Here is a 19661-nt window from a genome sequence, read left to right on the forward strand (position 1 = left end):
AGCATCTTCAAGATGGAGCAGAAAATTTCCCAACCTCAGAGACTTAGTCCATAGATTCAAAACATGCTAGACTAAAACTATCTAGGTCAAGCCTAATCAAAGTGAGGCTAAGGAGAAGTGACTAAAATGTCCTGGGAGAATAGGACTGTGTCTGATGTTTCTTGATACTTCTCATGGGCCCAAAGATCGACCGTGAATGCTCCTTCGATGTGGTTATTAAGACTGAAAAACACCAGTTATTAAGTCTGGCCCAATCACCATTGCCTCTCTACCAGGTAAACTTGTACAGGGCATTGTGTGGGGTGGGCAGGTCAGAGAACAGGAATCTTTTCCACAGGTGGGAATGTTGTTTGGGTTTTTCCTACTTTGTATTTCCTGTAATACATCAAAATATCTACCTGAGTAAGTCCCTGGCTTAGGCAAATTGTGAAACTGATGGCCTGTTGTAAATAGGGCTCAGGCCTCTCCAACTGGAGCCCAGAACCTAGAAATCCGGCAGCAAGCTGACCTGACAGCCAACAAGGCTGGGCCATCACCAGGCCTTTTCCCCTTGGGTCTTCAGGTTTGTCCAGAACTCAAAGTTCAACTCAGATGATATGAGACAAATTCTTAGCTGTACTAGGACCCTCCCCCCCCCAAAATAGGGGAAGATTCTTTTTTCAAGATTTTATGTATTTATTCATGAGAGACACACAGAGAGAGAGAGGCAAAAACACAGACAGAGGGAGAAGCGGGCTCCATGCAGGAAGCCCAATGTGGGACTCGATCCCAGGACTCCAGGATCACGCCCTGAGCCAAAGGCAGACACTCATCGGCTGAGCCACCCAGGCATCCCAGGGGAATATTTCTGATGGTGATGTATCACTTATTTTAAAAATTCCCTTTTCCGAATAAAGGGGAAAGGAGAAAAAATGAGTGGGAAATATCAGAAAGGGAGACAGAACATGAGACTCCTAACTCTGGGAAACGAACTAGGGGTGGTAGAAAGGGAGGTGGGCGGGGGGTGGAGGTGACTGGGTGACAGGCACTGAGGGGGGGCACTTGATGGGATGAGCACTGGGTGTTATTCTATATGTTGGCAAATTGAACACCAATAAAAAATAAATTTATTAAAAAAATAAAAAATAAAAAATAAAGGTGTATAATAATAACTGTAAAAAAAAATTCCCTTTTCCTTGGTAATTGTGTAAATGCTTTCACCCAAGTAAATGACTGTTTTATTCATTGGATACTAAGTTAGCCCAAGACTCTTTAAGAAAAAGCTTAAGTTTTAAGAAGAAATCCCTCTTCCTCAGAGCTGCAAAAATTCCAGGAATTTTCTGAGACTATAGAACAAGGTCTACACTAAAAACAAAGAACCAACAAAAAATGTCTCCTCTTAGGAGAAGAGTCTCTTCTGAGCAGCCCAATTTGTACTACGGTCTTCTTGGGCCTTCCAGACTTTACAGAATAAATGAGACTGATCTAGCCAGTGTGCACGAATGCCTTTCTAATGAATTGCACATCAGGCAGATCCCAATGTATAAATGACAGGCAGGGAGCCACTAAAAGAATAATACTCTACAAAGACAATTCCATGCCTCGTGACTTGAGATTTCATCAAAGGAATGAAAACAGTGCATATGAAGTTACTCTGGAAGATGGAGCTGGTCTGAAAGACTTTATTATAATATCCAACTCCTCGCTATTTATCAAATGTGTTGCTGTTTCTGAACAATTGCCCATTGCCTCATCCAAAGCATTTGTTACTAACATAAGTTTTATATCATCATTATAAAAGCATTATGATGATGATAATAATAATAATCTTATATAGAATTGAAGCTTTATGGCTTGTCTAGCATTTCTTATGCAATATTTTACTTGCTATCCCACAACAACCCAGTTCAATAGTCAGGATACTATTGTTAGCTGCATTTTATAAACAAGCAAACTGATGCTCAAACGTTGAAGGTTAGACACCTGCCAATGGTAGAGCCTGATCTGCCTCCTTTGTCTGATCTCCCACCATGCTGGAATTCAAGCAAAGAGGATATGTGTTGAAAAGCTATCTCAGATACCGAAATGGATAGCAACTACTCAAAACTGAGAATCAGAGGACCCAAGAGCCAACCTGAAGGAAATCCTACAGGCCAAATTTGGCACAATCTGAACACAAAAATAAATGATAGTGATAGATTATGACACAACAAACAAAATTAGAATCCATGTGTCCATACTTTAATTAATCAAGTGGGGGGTTCAAAATTAGAATCCATGTGTCCATACTTTAATTAATCAAGTGGGGGGTTCAAGAGCTTTCAAGAGAAAGCTCTTCCTGACCATAGATTTCCAAGTAAGAACTTTGGAGGGATGATAGGGTGAAAAAAAAAAAAAAACAAATAAAAAGCATTAGTGTACTCTGAAACTAAGCAAGAGAAAGTTTTATGAGAAATAGGATATTTACATAGTACCAAAACATTTTTCCCACAAGTTACTTATTAATTACAACGGAAAAATAGTCACTTTACAGTTACTGGCAAGATACCACCCTTAAGCATGTGATCAAAGTTAATATCCCAGGACTGGGACACACTGACATCACTTTTCTCCTGATGTGTTGTACTGGGAAAGACATATCACTTCTATGGCATGCTGGTCAATAAAGTAAAACCTGAATCTAATCTGGACAAAAAATTAGCAAACTCAAGTTGAGGAGCACTTTCCAAATAGCTTGGGTACTCTTTAAAAATGTCAAGGTCAAGAATGACTGAGGAAATGTTCTGGAGCAAGAGTAACTAAAGACACATAACAATAAATGGCATGTGGAATCCTGGATTGAATCCTGGCTGGGCTGGAAAAATTAGCTACTAAAGACATTATTGAGACAACTGATAAATCTTGAATATGGATGATGGATTTTAGATTATAATATTGTGTCCATGTATTAAGTTTCCAGATTTTTATATTTATATTTTGCTTATGCAAAAGGCTGTCCTTTGTCTTAGGAAATAAATACTGAAGTATTCAGGGGAAAACACAATGTCTCCAACTTATTCTCAAATGGTACAGAATATGTGAGTATAAGTAAGCATTGGTTCTTGGAGAGCATAAAATTCTTAGATATTACGATGGTATAAACAGATATACAGTTTATCTATGGTCTTAAGATTTCATGATTAGAAAAGAAAATGTCTTAAATTTCTCCTGAGAGAATGATAATGAAAAAGAAAGGATTTGAGAAACACAGGAAGAGAGAGAGCAGCAGGGGGAAAGAGGGAGAGAAAGCAAAACAAATGTGGATCAGTGTAAAGGAAAGAGGAATAAGACTCCCTTTCTCTTAAGTTTAAAAATCTTCAAACTGAAAAGTTACAAGAAAAAAAATATGTATTTTTAGAAATAAAGCATCAACAAAAAAGGTAGGAATAACATGCTGGCCCAAGGAAAGATCCACATAGCCATGCAAATGATTTTCACCATTGCTTCTCTATGACAATACATTGCATACTTGTCATTTACTCCCTCTGTTTCACGTGGTTTGGTGACTGTTTTGTGTACCGTGATCTTGTCTTCTCACTGCTTGGAGACAATAGTGGCTTAACAAGGCCATTTGTTTTTTTTTTAAGGAAAGGATTTTATATGGAAGAAGGTAACGTGCTTCATGAAGGAAAGAACAAAATAAAAGTTTCAACAATAGCAGGTAGGAGCCAAATTAGAATGCAAAAAATAAAATTTGAGAATAAAATAGTTGGGAATGTAAGTTTCTGAGTTGGTTGTGGAATATTCACTCACATAGACCTTGAATATATGAATAATATTTAAGAATATTAGCAGGCACACATCTATAGAAAGATGGTTCAAGGGTGTCTTAATCCACTAGAGCTGCTATAAATGAACAGTGCAGACTGGGTGGCTTATGAACAACAGAACTCTCTTTCTCACATTTCTGGGGGCTGAGAAGAGCAAGATTAAGGTCCTGGCAGATTCATCCTCTAGGGACAGCCTGACTTCACATTAATGGTGATGATGATCTTCTTGGGATGCCTGAGTGGCTCAGCTGTTGAGTGTCTGCCTTTGGCTCAGGGCATAATCCCAGGGTCTGGGATGGAGTCCTGAATCTTCAAGCTCCTTGCAGGGAGCCTGCTTCTCCCTCTGCCTATGTCTCTGCCTCTCTTTCTCTTTGTCTCTCATGAATAAATAAATAAAATCTTTTTAAAAAAGGGTGTGCCTTCTTGCTGTGTCCTCACATAATAGAAGAGACAAGCTAACTCTGTGGGGCCTCTTTTATAAAAGTGCAGATCCCATGCACAAAGGGTCCACCCTCATAACCCAATCACCCCCAAAGGCCCCACCTCCCAACAACATCACTTTAGGAGTCAGAATTTCAACATATGAATTGGGGTTGGGGGGACACAGACATTCAAGCTATAGCAAAGGGCAAGAAGTTAGGTTGGAAGAGTCATTCATTTGTTGATACCCAGTGGGCTGGGCAGTTTGTTGTTTCAAAACTAAGCAAGACACAACTTCTGCCTTTAGTGAACTTGCCAACTAACGGAACGATTATTTTAGGATTTGCCTAAATCCTAGTATTTGTCAAATCCAGTATAATAGTACACTATCTTATATCACCTGTCCAGTCTTTACAACTTTACCTTAACAAACTGCTGTCATCACTGTAAAGACACCTGTATTTCCATCCTTCTGCAGCTGTCACTCTACAGCTATCTTTGCAAACTATTTTCTAACCACTGGTGAGAGCACAACATAAAAACAGGTAAGGAAGTTTGCATTCTTTCAGCAACTGGGATGCGAGGGTATGCTGAGATGGCAAACAGCCCCCCGCATCCCAGACCACACAACAGTCATATTACTAGTATCATCAGAGGACCTGCCTGAAGGCCCAAAGTGCAAACCTGACTCCATTGCTGCCATTTCCTGGCCATTGGATTCCCTCACTTGATTAATTAACTTAAAATTGCCTCTCGGTGGCAAGCCAGACTTCTGTTTCTAATTTCCTCCTGTGTTGAAAAGTAAATAGGTCCAACCACATTTTCAAGCCGTGCATGGGTCTTTTGTGCTTATAATAAACTAGTGTCCACTGGAAGGCATCTGGGCCACGGCCAAGGTGGGTATTCGATTTCTTTGTTGTCTCTCTGTATAACCTAGCTAACCACAATCCCTTTCCACTCTTCCTCAGCAATGTGCTTGAACTAGAGCCAAGAGCCCATCCTACAAAATGAATGAGTAGAAAAAAAAAAAAAGAGGAAATAAAGAGGGAGCCACGGAAAAAACTGGGGTTTGTGACTGTTACCCATACATCACATTTTCTTTTTACATCTTTCTTTCACGACTACACAAAAACATGCAGATCCTGAATGCATAGTCATATGTAGGAATAGTTCACTCCAAGTGTTTCTCATTCTTTCCTCCCCACCCAAAAAGATTGTAGGATTATAAACACGAGGTAAATTTCTGGGATCCTATTCCTTGGGGTATAGGCCCTGAGTTTTGACTTTGGGGTTGGGGAGCTGGGGGCAAATGCCTAAAAGATTTGAATGACTACCCAAAGAAAAGCAGATGGCATCAGCAGGCCTGTGCCCAACACATGATTTGTTTAACTCCATGCCACTCACTTTCTCTCACAGCCCAGAAAAAAAGAATTAAAAATGAGCCTCTGCTCATTCAAGAGGTAAATTTTCCAGGACAAGTCTTCCCATATGGAAAGGATAATTGCACCAGGCCAGAGCATGTACGATGTAGAAGGGCTCAGGCTGTTTCACATTTTCTCTTCCAACAAGTTCCAAATGTTCTGGTGGACACTCTTCTCATCCTTCTCCCCATAAAATCCCTACTCTACTCCACACTGCAGATATTAATGCACTTTCTTCAAACCTCCAAATAGTGAAAATAGCATGAACATAGGCACAAAGGCAAAAAATATGAGGCCTGTCCTGGGAAGAGTAAGTAGTTCAAATAAAGAAACAATACAGAGGACTAGTATTAGCAAGTGAGAATGACCAGGAGCTTGGGGTCAGATATGTAAGCCATGAGCATGAGGCCAAAGAGTCTAAATTTTATTTGGTAATTGGAAAATATTAAAGATTAAAAGATAAAACCTTGGAAAATTAAACAGTTTAGAAGACAGTGCCACATCAAAAAAGAGATAGACAAACAGGAGAATTAGTAGAATATAAATGCTTCACCTCAGGAATGAATTCCTGTGATTGTGATTGAACAATGGGAGCCAATCCATTGTGATTGAACAATGGGAGCCAAGCATAAGAGGACAAATTAGAAGCTTGTATGAATCTTTATCTGAGACAAAGATGCTCTTTAGTTCTTGGAAAGAGAGCAAACATTCTAAGAAAAATCATGTGACATGCCATTAAATAACAAAATGGGAAACATTTTCCACATTTTTTTTAAAGATTTTATTTATTTACTCATGAGAGACAGAGAGAGAGGTAGAGACATAGGCAGAGGAAGAAGCAGGCTCCTCACAGGGAGCTCGATGCAGAACTCAATCCTGCAACCCCGGGATCATGCCCTGAGTCAAAGACAGATGCTCAACCACTGAGCCACCCAGATGTCCCATCTTCCACATTTTAAAATCACAAACACAGATGAAAGGTCACATGGCTGCACAGTTCTTTCGTGTACATTTAATGCATACTCAGAATGGTAAAGCATAATTTAAAGAAGGTAGTTCTGTTGGGGACTCAGCTAATATGACTTACATATGTGATTTCTGATCTTCCTGTTCATCATAAAATGAACCTGAAATACCTGGAAGAGTGAACGAATAACATGTCTTTCAGACTCGTTCTATCTAATACCACTTGTTAGCCATCCATTAAGACAAACGGTTAGAGTTTCTCCTTGGTGAGGGTTCCAAATTGGGTAATACACATCATTGATTCAGAGAACAACTCTGGTTTCAGATAGGGTGCCCATATATAAAATAAGTTTTCTCTAGGTTTACTCATGCTACACAATTATAATTATACATACCTCTTTCTTTCATTCCAAACTACCCCCAATTTAGGTGATAAATTATATGGTCAACCCTAGTTTTAAATATCTGATGAGGAGAAGGTAGATTGCCACATAACTATGTAAATTCAGAAGTGAAATTATCTTCTGACTTGGAATGCAATCCACCTTCATGAGCAATTTCTAATCCTTTCTATTAAAAGATTTACTGAGGCTAAATTCATTAGCGTATCATATCTGTGAGCTCAGTGCTATGATTTATTGGACTCTGTCCTCATCCCCTAGCATAGCCCCATCACATCACAAGCATTGACTGAATGAATTAGTTGCTTATCGATAGACATGACATGGGACATAACTCTCCCTTCTTGGACAGCAACTAATACGACCACCACATAATATAAATTATTACACACATTTATAGTTTAGATGCTCTTCTTCTTTCTTTCCCCATTTCTACCCCCAAAATTAAGTAATGTCCAGCAATTTATAACCTCCTCTTCTAGCACACCTACTGGTGTCTACCAAAGCCATTCAACCTCCATAATTCAGTCCAACTCACCAAACTTAGAAGTTAAGCCTAGAGGATGTCACAGTGAACCCATTGAGAGTGTTATTTCCCAGAAAGCCAAAGCCTTCTATTTTTCATCCTGCCAAACCAGCAATATTTCCAACATGAAACATCCATAATGCAGGAAATTCCAGTTCTAGGACTCAGACATGAATAGCCCCAGCAATTATTGTTAAATAGCATGTGTCAAGAAGTAGTTTTTTTCCTGTTGGAGGTAAACAGTACAGCATGTACATTGTGGTCCACAGAGGCAATGAAAGCGTACTGTGTTATTAGGTCCTAAAGTGAAGTGCAAATCTAAAAACAGTCCTTTAAAAGGATTTTTTTAATCTCTGATTTTCCATGCAATTTAGAATCATATGAATGATTACTATGCTCATACTTCAGGAATTATTGAACAAAGTTTGTCAATTACCTCTTTGGGACAAATTGTTTAAGGAGGGCTCAAGTCATTTAAGTTTAATATTTGGGGGATCCCTGGGTGGTGCAGCGGTTTAGCGCCTGCCTTTGGCCCAGGGCGCGATCCTGGAGACCTGGGATCGAATCCCACGTCTGGCTCCCGGTGCATGGAGCCTGCTTCTCCCTCTGCCTATGTCTCTGCCTCTCTCTCTCTCTCTCTGTGTGACTATCATAAATAAATAAAAATTAAAAAAAAAAAAAGTTTAATATTTGGTACACTTTTTGAGGAAAAAATGAATTATCAGTCTGTGTTATCATCAAACAACCCTAAATTATCAGGATTACCATATGATTTCTATCCTTATCCATCTGAAAGGGCACTTTCAAGCCTGTGAAGATGCAACTATATTACAAGTAGCCAGTGACATTATCAATGGAAATAGAATTACCTTGCAAGTAGCCAATAATATCATGTTTAAATTTCCTTGGTTAGGGACGCCTGGGTGGCTCAGCGGTTGAGCACCTGCCTTCCGCCCAGGGTGTGATCCTGGAGTACCCGCATTGAGTCCCACGTCGGGCTCCCTGCATGGAGCCTGCTTCTCTCCCTCTGCCTTTGTCTCTGCCTCTCTCTGTGTGTGTCTTTCATGAATAAAAAATAAAATTTTTTTTAAATGTCCTTGGTTAGAGACGAGTCGTTCCGAGTTAAAGAGGAAAATTTTGGGGGGAGGGGCAAGACGGCGGAGGAGCAGGGTCCCCAAATCACCTGTTCCCACCAAATTACCTAGAAAACCTTCAAATCATCCTGAAAATCTACGAATTCGGCCTGAGATTTAAAGAGAGAACAGCTGGAATGCTACAGTGAGAGGAGTTCACGCTTCTATCAAGGTAGGAAGACGGGGGAAAAGAAATAAAGAAACAAAAGGCCTCCAAGGGGGAGGGGCCCGCGAGGAGCCGGGCTGAGGCCGGGGCGAGTGTCCCCAGGACAGGAGAGCCCCGTCCCGGAGACGCAGGAGCTGCACCGACCTTCCCGGGCGGAAAGGGGCTCGCGGGGAGGTGGAGCAGGACCCAGGAGGGCGGGGATGCCCTCGGGCTCCCGGGGACACTAACAGACACCTGCGCCCCGGGAGATGCGCCGAGCTCCCTAAGGGCTGCAGCGCGCACGGCGGGACCCGGAGCAGCTCGGGGGGCTCGGGGGCGGCTCCGCGGAGGGGGCTGCGGGGCGGGAGCAGCTCGGGGGGCTCGGGGGCGGCTCCGCGGAGGGGGCTGCGGGGTGGGAGCAGCTCGGGGGGCTCGGGGGCGGCTCTGCGGAGGGGGCTGCGGGGCGGGAGCGCGAATCCAACAGCGCAGGCTCCGGAGCACAGGGCGCCGGGACACAGCCCAGGATCCGGCCTCCCCCGGGACAGGCAGAGGCCGGGAGGGCCCAGGACAGCGAGGACGCTCCTGCCCGGAGCTGAGCAGATCAGCGGCCCCGCCCCGGAGCCTCCAGGCCCTGCAGACAGAGTAGTTCTTGCAGGAGCTGAATCCAGGTTTCCAGAGCTGTGGGTTGTTGCTCCTGGGGCCTCACCGGGTAAACAACCCCCATGGACCCCTGCACCAGGCAGGGGGCAGAGCAGCTCCCCCAAGTGCTAACACCTGAAAATCAGCACAACAGGCCCCTCCCCCAGAAGACCAGCTAGACGGACCAGTTCCAGGGGAAGTCAAGGGACTTAAAGTACACAGAATCAGAAGATTCTGTTTTGTTTTTTGTTTTTTGTGTTTTTTTTGCTTTTTGATTTGTTTGCTTCCCCCGCCCTTTTTTTCCCTTTCTTTCTCTTTTTCTTCTCATTTTTTCTTTTTTTCTTTTTCTCTTTTCTTTCCTTCTTTCTCTCCTCTCTTTTCCTCCTTTTCCCAATACAACTTGCTTTTTGGCCACTCTGCAGAGCAAAATGACTAGAAGGAAAACCTCACCTCAAAAGAAAGAATCAGAAGCAGTCCTCTCTCCCACAGAGTTACAAAATCTGGATTACAATTCAATGTCAGGAAGCCAATTCGGAAGCACTATTATACAGCTACTGGTGGCTCTAGAAAAAAGCATAAAGGACTCAAGAGACTTCATGACTGCAGAATTTAGAGCTAATCAGGCAGAAATTAAAAATCAATTGAATGAGATGCAATCCAAACTAGAAGTCCTAACGACGAGGGTTAACGAGGTGGAAGAATGAGTGAGTGACATAGAAGACAAGTTGATAGCAAAGAGGGAAACTGAGGAAAAAAGAGACAAACAATTAAAAGACCATGAAGATAGATTAAGGGAAATAAATGACAGCCTGAGGAAGAAAAACCTACATTTAATTAGTGTTCCCGAGGGCGCCGAAAGGGACAGAGGGCCTGAATATGTATTTGAACAAATCCTACCTGAAAACTTTCCTAATCTGGGAAGGGAAACAGGCATTCAGATCCAGGAAATAGAGAGATCCCCCTCTAAAATCAATAAAAACCGTTCAACACCTCGACATTTAATAGTGAAGCTTGCAAATTCCAAATATAAAGAGAAAATCCTTAAAGCAGCAAGAGACAAGAAATCCCTGACTTTTATGGGGAGGAGTATTAGGGTAACAGCAGACCTCTCCACAGAGACCTGGCAGGCCAAAAAGGGCTGGCAGGATATATTCAGGGTCCTAAATGAGAAGAACATGCAGCCAAGAATACTTTATCCAGCAAGGCTCTCATTCAAAATGGAAGGAGAGATAAAGAGCTTCCAAGACAGGGAGGAACTGAAAGAATATGTGACCTCCAAACCAGCTCTGCAAGAAATTTTAAGGGGGACTCTTAAAATTCCCCTTTAAGAAGAAGTTCAGTGCAACAATCCACAAAAACAAGGACTGAATAGATATCATGATGACACTAAACTCATATCTCTCAATAGTAACTCTGAATGTGAACGGGCTTAATGACCCCATCAAAAGGCGCAGGGTTTCAGACTGGATAAAAAAGCAAGACCCATCTATTTGCTGTCTACAAGAGACTCATTTTACACAGAAGGACACCTACAGCCTGAAAATAAAAGGTTGGAGAACCATTTACCATTCAAATGGTCCTCAAAAGAAAGCAGGGGTAGCCATACTTATATCGGATAAACTAAAATTTACCCTGAAGACTGTAGTGAGAGATGAAGAGGGACACTATCTCATACTTAAAGGATCTATCCAACAAGAGGACTCAACAATCCTCAATATATATGCCCCGAATGTGGGAGCTGCCAAATATATCAATCAATTAATAACCAAAGTGAAGAAATACTTAGATAATAATACACTTACATTAGTGACTTCAATCTAGCTCTTTCTATACTTGATAGGTCTTCTAAGCACAACATCTCCAAAGAAACGAGAGCTTTAAATGATACACTGGACCAGATGGATTTCACAGATATCTACAGAACTTTACATCCAAACTCAACTGAATACACATTCTTCTCAAGTGCACATGGAACTTTCTCCAGAATAGACCACATACTGGGTCACAAATCAGTCTGAACCGATACCAAAAGATTGGGATCGTCCCCTGCATATTCTCAGACCATAACGCCTTGAAATTAGAACTAAATCACAACAAGAAGTTTGGAAGGACCTCAAACACGTGGAGGTTAAGGACCATCCTGCTAAAAGCTGAAAGGGTCAACCAGGAAATTAAGGAAGAATTAAAAAGATTCATGGAAACTAATGAGAATGAAGATACAACCATTCAAAATCTTTGGGATGCAGCAAAAGCAGTCCTGGGGGGGGGAAATACATCGCAATACAAGCATCCATTCAAAAACTGGAAAGAACTCAAATACAAAAGCTAACCTTACACATAAAGGAGCTAGGGAAAAAACAGCAGATAGATCCTATACCCAGGAGAAGAAGAGAGTTAATAAAGATTCGAGCAGAACTCAATGAAATCGAGACCAGAAGAACTGTGGAACAGATCAACAGAACCAGGAGTTGGTTCTTTGAAAGAATTAATAAGATAGATAAACCATTAGCCAGCCTTATTAAAAAGAAGAGAGAGAAGACTCAAATTAATAAAATCATGAATGAGAAAGGAGAGATCACTACCAACACCAAGGAAATACAAATTTTTTAAAAACATATTATGAACAGCTATACGCCAATAAATTAGGCAATCTAGAAGAAATGGACGCATTCCTGGAAAGCCACAAACTACCAAAACTGGAACAGGAAGAAATAGAAAACCTGAACAGGCCAATAACCAGGGAGGAAATTGAAGCAGGCATCAAAAACCTCCCAAAACACAAGAGTCCAGGGCCAGATGGCTTCCCAGGGGAATTCTATCAAACGTTTAAAGAAGAAACCATGCCTATTCTACTAAAGCTGTTTGGAAAGATAGAAAGAGATGGAGTACTTCCAAATTCGTTCTATGAGGCCAGCATCACCTTAATTCCAAAACCAGACAAAGACCCCACCAAAAAGGAGAATTACAGACCAATATCCCTGATGAACATGGATGCAAAAATTCTCAACAAGATACTAGCCAATAGGATCCAACAGCACATTAAGAAAATTATTCACCACGACCAAGTAGGATTTATCCCCGGGACACAAGGCTGGTTCAACACTCGTAAAACAATCAATGTGATTCATCATATCAGCAAGAGAAAAACCAAGAACCATATGATCCTTTCATTAGATGCAGAGAAAGCATTTGACAGAATACAGCATCCATTTCTGATCAAAACTCTTCAGAGTGCAGGGATAGAGGGAACATTCCTCAACATCTTAAAAGCCATCTACGAAAAGCCCACAGCAAATATCATTCTCAATGGGGAAGCACTGGGAGCCTCTCCCCTAACATCAGGAACAAGACAGGGATGTCCACTCTCACCACTACTATTCAACATAGTACTGAAAGTCCTAGCCTCAGCAATCAGACAACAAAAAGACATTAAAGGCATTCAAATTGGCAAAGAAGAAGTCAAACTCTCCCTCTTCACCGATGACATGATACTCTACATAGAAAACCCAAAAGTCTCCACCCCAAGATTGCTAGAACTCATACAGCAATTCGGTAGCGTGGCAGGATACAAAATCAATGCCCAGAAATCAGTGGCATTTCTATACACTAACAATGAGACTGAAGAAAGAGAAATTAAGGAGTCAATCCCATTTACAATTGCACCCAAAAGCATAAGATACCTAGGAATAAACCTCACCAAAGAGGTAAAGGATCTATACCCTCAAAACTATAGAACACTTCTTTTTTTTTTTTTTTTTTTTTAATTTTTTTTTTTTTTATTTATTTATGATAGGCACACAGTGAGAGAGAGAGAGGCAGAGACACAGGCAGAGGGAGAAGCAGGCTCCATGCACCGGGAGCCCGATGTGGGACTCGATCCCGGGTCTCCAGGATTGCGCCCTGGGCCAAAGGCAGGCGCCAAACCGCTGCGCCACCCAGGGATCCCCCTATAGAACACTTCTGAAAGAAATTGAGGAAGACACAAAGAGATGGAAAAATATTCCATGCTCATGGATTGGAAGAATTAATATTGTGAAAATGTCAATGTTACCCAGGGCAATTTACACGTTTAATGCAATCCCTATCAAAATACCATGGACTCTCTTCAAAGAGTTAGAACAAATCATTTTAAGATTTGTGTGGAATCAGAAAAGACCCCGAATAGCCAGGGGAATTTTAAAAAAGAAAACCATAGCTGGGGGCATCACAATGCCAGATTTCAGGTTGTACTACAAAGCTGTGGTCATCAAGACAGTGTGGTACTGGCACAGAAACAGACACATAGATCAATGGAACAGGATAGAGAACCCAGAAGTGGACCCTGAACTTTATGGTCAACTAATATTTGATAAAGGAGGAAAGACTATCCATTGGAAGAAAGACAGTCTCTTCAATAAATGGTGCTGGGAAAATTGGACATCCACATGCAGAAGAATGAAACTAGACCACTGTCTTGCACCATACACAAAGTTAAACTCAAAATGGATGAAAGATCTAAATGTGAGACCAGATTCCATCAAAATCCTAGAGGAGAACACAGGCAACACCCTTTTTGAACTCAGCCAAAGTAACTTCTTGCAAGACATCCACGAAGGCAAAAGAAACAAAAGCAAAAATGAACTATTGGGACTTCATCAAGATAAGAAGCTTTTGCACAGCAAAGGATACAGTCAACAAAACTCAAAGACAACCTACAGAATGGGAGAAGATATTTGCAAATGATGTATCAGATAAAGGGCTAGTTTCCAAGATCTATAAAGAACTTCTTAAACTCAACACCAAAGAAACAAACAATCCAATCGTGAAATGGGCAAAAGACATGAAGAGAAATCTCACAGAGGAAGACCTAGACATGGCCAACATGCACATGAGAAAATGCTCCGCATCACTTGCCATCAGGGAAATACAAATCAAAACCACAATGAGATACCACCTCACACCAGTGAGAATGGGGAAAATTAACAAGGCAGGAAACCACAAATGTTGGAGAGGATGCGGAGAAAAGGGAACCCTCTTACACTCTTGGTGGGAATGTGAACTGTGCAGCCACTCTGGAGAACTGTGTGGAGGTTCCTCAAAGAGTTAAAAATATACCTGCCCTACGACCCAGCAATTGCACTGCTGGGGATTTACCCCAAAGATACAGATGCAATGAAATGCAGGGACACCTGCACCCCGATGTTTATAGCAGCAATGGCCACAATAGCCAAGCTGTGGAAGGAGCCTCGGTGTCCATCGAAAGATGAGTGGATAAAGAAGATGTGGTTTATACAAGGGAATATTCCTCAGCCATTAGAAATGACAAATACCCGCCATTTGCTTCAAAGTTTATGGAACTGGAGGGTATTATGCTGAGTGAAGTAAGTCAATCGGAGAAGGACAAACATTACATGGTCTCATTCATTTGGGGAATATAAATAATAGTGAAAGGGAATATAAGGGAAGGGAGAAGAAATGTGTGGGAAATATCATAAAGGGAGACAGAACGTAAAGACTGCTAACTCTGGGAATCGAACTAGGGGTGGTAGAAGGGGAGGAGGGCGGGGGGTGGGAGTGAATGGGTGACGGGCACTGGGGGTTATTCTGTATGTTGGTAAATTGAACACCAATAAAAAATAAATTAAAAAAATAAAAAATAAAAAAAGGAAAATTTTTGGTAAAGCAAAAGAAGAAAAACCCCTTTGAATAGTGACTCTTTTTTTTTTTTTTTTTTTTTTTTTTTTTGCCCTTAATGCCTTGTATATAGTAAATACTAAGCATATGTTACAATGAATTTAAATTGATATTGGGTCATTCTTGCACTGGCCAGAAAGGGCGGGAGGGAGGGAGAGAGGGAGAGAGAGAGAGAGGTTGGGGGAGAGAATATGCTTGGTTTAGTGTCTGCCTGCTTTGCTTCATCACCATTTACGAGCTGATACATATTAAAGTTGCCTCTTCTATTGACTTTAGAGCCCACAGTAAATGAAAGGTTTTTTAAAGCAACTCTCATTTTAATAGCTTTTGTAGTAAACATGGTAGCTCTTTTGTGGGGTTGTCTTCTGCTTTTCCAATAGAGATAGGTTTTGCTAGCTGGGTTTGGGATAGATAGAATATTCATGCACACCTCTTTTTCTTTTAGGGAGTATTCATTGAAAGCCTAACATTTCACAGTACTATATTAAGTTTATTCGGGGTTCAGTGAAGAAACAAGTCACACCCTAAATTATGTAGGAAGATCGACATGTGTATACACATACCTAAAGAGTGGCAATCATATTTTATCTATTAAGAGGGATATTTATTAAAAGAAAAGTAGGAAAATTCCAAATAAGAAACGATTCATTCCATTAAGGGATATTGAAAGAGACTTACAGAATTGTCACTTTTGGAGGTAGCTCTTGAAAAATGACTGATCTTTTACTGGAATTTCAAATGGATTTCAAGCACCATGTGCAAAGCAGAGGAATACAACTACTTGTTGAATATTTAATTGGATTTCCTTGGTAATTATACATGCATGAGTGGTGAAGGAAAGTGAAACATTAAAAAAGCTAAGATTTCTAGTTTAGCCAAATAGATGTAAAATGGCAAAATTATGACTTGTCTTTTGTACAGTGAATTGAAATTATCTGTGGGATGGCCTGATGGAATTAAGTAGGTAATTAGAAACATGAGCCTAAAGAAATGAGAGAAATATACAGAGGTAAGATCTTAGAATTAGTTCAGTGCGATCCAATAAGATGATTCATGGAAAACTATAAAATCTCAGATTATGCCAAAATTTAATGGCTGAGGATATGGTGTGGGGAGAGAGGTGAGGGAAAAGAGGCAGACAGAAAGATAGGAGAGCCAGGGAAGTTTCCTATCACAGAAACCAAGGGAGAGATGAATGTCTTTAGTGAGCTGGTCCTGGCAAATTACCAAATGTTGTAAAAATTTAATAAAAGGAGATACATATGATTCAATGTCATTAATGGAATACTGAACTAAACTTTCTAAGTGGTTCTGATATAATGAAGGATTTTTGTTGTTGTTCTAATTAGCCAGAAAGAAATAGGGCAAACATAAATAATATCATTAGACTCACCAATATTATTTTGATGTCTTTTCAGACTTAATGAATATCTCACACTGTCTTCATTTAGGTCAAAAGCTGATCTGTAAATTGGGTGAAAATCTTTCCTAATATTAGGGATTTATTTATTTATTTTTGCTATAACTATAGGCTTGAACATTTTATTACTCTGCCATAAATGGAAATGAACTCTAAGTGTAGCAGTCTTTGGAGATTGAGAGTAGACACTCGTTTTGGAGTAAGCCTATCCTGAGTCATTAAGTCATAAAAGGAGAAGATTGGTACATCTAATCTCTGAGTGGCTTGGTCATCTTTTAGATGACGTTGCTAATATCTTGTCCTTTCTTGGCTGTAACAAGTTTTCATATTTGGAATATTATGTAGATGTTGGGATTTCACTCCTTAATTGATTAAATATGGAAAAAAATTGGAAAGCCTGTGTTCAACTGGAATTTATAAGACCTAAAGCTGCTTCGCAATGAGATGAGACCATATAGCAGAGGGAGGATACTTTTCCAAGCTTGTTAGCCATCTCCCTTTCAGTGTCTTCTTTAATTGTATTATTTATGTTCATTTTAGAGTTTGTGGTCTGGAACTCAAAAACCATTTTAATAGTCTGTTAAAAATTAAAATGTGAAAGAATTCATGGAAAACAAATTTTTGCACAATCCTGTCAGCATCTAGAGAAAATATTTGGTTTTGTTAACTTTCTCCAACCTATGAAGTTGTCCCAAGAGACAAAAGAACAGTTGGGACTTGAATAGGAACTTTCTCCTGTCCAACTGACTGTGTGCTTGAATTCTTAATGGTTAAATTCATGATATTACCTCTGATACAAGCAAGTCTTGGGTGCTATGAGAAGGCTCCATAACCATTGGAATCATTTATCCCCCTATATTTCAATGTGTTTTTTGACATACAAATTATTTAATTTTTTTTTCAAAAGAGAGTTAACTTTTGGGGTTTTGTTTTTAATTTTATTATATTGTAGTGAGACTATGTGGCCTGTTTAACATTGACTTTTGGAATTTTTTGAGATTTGCTTTGTGATCTAGAATATATTTGAGCTTTCTAAATGTTTTATGCCTACTTGAAAAGCGTATCTATTTTTTAAGTGTTGGAGGCTGTGTGTTCTAAATATATATGATAAAAAAAAAAAAAAAAAAAAAAAAAAAAAAAAAATAAATATATATGATAGATTTATCTTTCTAATTATGTTGTTTAATTCTTTTGTATCCTTACTATAATAGTGAGGATGGTTTAAGTTGTAGGAAAGGGCCTCACAATTAAAGTTTACTTCTGGCTCATGTTCATATCATCTTTATTGATGAATCAGGCTGACAGAGGATCCAACTCTGTACTTCCATGATTGCTACAGCAGAACAAAGAACTTCTGCAGTGTTTCACGCTAGCCTGGAAGCAATACATATTAACTTCTGAGCACACTGCATTGGCCAAGGCAAGTCAAATGACCAAAAAAGCCACACACAATTTCAAGGAGTTGGGAAAACATCTTCCTATAATGTACTATAAAGGGGGAAAATCAGATTTTGGTGAACAGCACTAATGACTATCACACTTTCTGATTTATTTTATCTGCTTTATTGATTACTGGGGAAAAAAAGGTTTAGATCTCCTATTATAATGATGGACCCATAAATATATCCCTTATGTTTTGACAGTATTTTGTTTATATAGTTGAAAGCTATGTTCTGAGGTGGCTATGTTAGAATTCTAATGTTTTCGAGGGAATTATGTAGGGGTCATCTTTGCCTTTTTTTAAAGATTTATTTATTGGAGAGAGAGAGAGAGAGCTCATGCATGCTTGCATGCATGAGGGGGATGGGTTGTAGGAGAGGGAGAGCATCTTAATCAGACTCCACACCGAAACCAAGAGTCCAAGGCTTAACCAACTGAGCCACCCAAGCACCCCTCATCCTTGCCTTTAAAAATGTTGTCTTAAATCCCATCTTATTTGTTATTAATAGTCACTCTTTGGAAAGCGTAGTAGTTGCCTGGTGTAGAGTTTCCTTCTCTTTATTTTCAATATTTTAAATTTTTGTCTTAGGTGTGTCTCGTAGTTAAAATTTTAATTTTAATTTTAAAAAATAGGAACACCTAGGCGGTTCAGTCAGTTCAGCAGCTGCCTTCAGCTCAGCTCATGATCTCGGGGTCCTGGGATTGAGCTCCACATTAGGCTCCCTGCTCAATGGGGAGTCTGCTTCTCCCTCTGTGCCTGCTCCCTGCACATGCCTTCCCTCTCTCCCTCTCAAATAAATAAATAAAATCTTTAAAAATATAAATTAAAAAAAATTTTAAGTGAATTTAAAAAATACAATATAGCTGGATTGTTTTACTGTCTTGACTTCTGCCTGAATTTCCAAAGAAATTCCCTCCCTCCCTTCCGCCCTTCTTCCCCTTCTGCCTTCCTATCTTTTTCTTCTTTGTCATGTTTTAGATTGAGATTTTTTTTTTCCCTCTACAAATTCTTTTTTTTTTTTTTTTTTTTTTACACGTTGGGAAGTTATGTAGTATCTTAATCTTTTAGGGCTTACTCATTTTAACATACATATATGTTAACAAATACGAACTTAATTAGTCTCTTACCCTACTCTTGAATAAGGATCTCAAAATCTTACTAATCAAAGTTTAATTCAACAACCAGCAAAACTGACATATCTGGGAACTTGGAAAAAAATGAAAATTTCTGCCCCCACCCACTGATTTAAGAGCTGGATTTTTAGCAAGATCCTCCAGTGACTGGGTCATATTAGAGATTGAGAAGCTTTGCCTTAAAACATTAAATTCAAGTATAACCTTCCTAATTTATACACTTTTGATACCCAGAATTTAACTCCGTCTAGGTTTTTTTAATTTTTATTTATTTATGATAGTCACACAGAGAGAGAGAGAGAGAGAGAGAGAGAGAGAGAGGCAGAGACATAGGCAGAGGGAGAAGCAGGCTCCATGCACTGGGAGCCCGACGTGGGATTCGATCCTGGGTCTCCAAGATCGCGCCCTGGGCCAAAGGCAGGCGCCAAACCGCTGCGCCACCCAGGGATCCCCTCCGTCTAGGTTTTTAACTCTACAAATCAGACTTCGCTGTAACTATTTTGTGCAGTTAATGCTTGCTTAGAGATACCCACAAATCTACCATTTTCTTTATTT

The 19661-nt window shown here is 40.0% G+C and overlaps 1 long non-coding RNA gene across 2 annotated transcripts in view; it reads right to left on the bottom strand.

The window, feature by feature from the left end:
- LOC140622993 (uncharacterized) overlaps positions 1–19661 on the bottom strand; it is a 145379-nt gene that overhangs the window by 14034 nt on the left and 111684 nt on the right. The window contains exon 4 of one of the 2 annotated variants that reach the window (XR_012022663.1): positions 9984–10002. The exons of the other annotated variant lie outside the window; for it this stretch is intronic. This is a non-coding gene — a long non-coding RNA (uncharacterized lncRNA). Of the gene's footprint in view, positions 1–9983; positions 10003–19661 lie in introns of those variants that run through there. 2 annotated transcript variants of the gene reach the window in all.

Source organism: Canis lupus, chromosome 32, assembly GCF_048164855.1.
Source record: "Canis lupus baileyi chromosome 32, mCanLup2.hap1, whole genome shotgun sequence".
Classification (NCBI taxonomy): domain Eukaryota; kingdom Metazoa; phylum Chordata; class Mammalia; order Carnivora; family Canidae; genus Canis; species Canis lupus.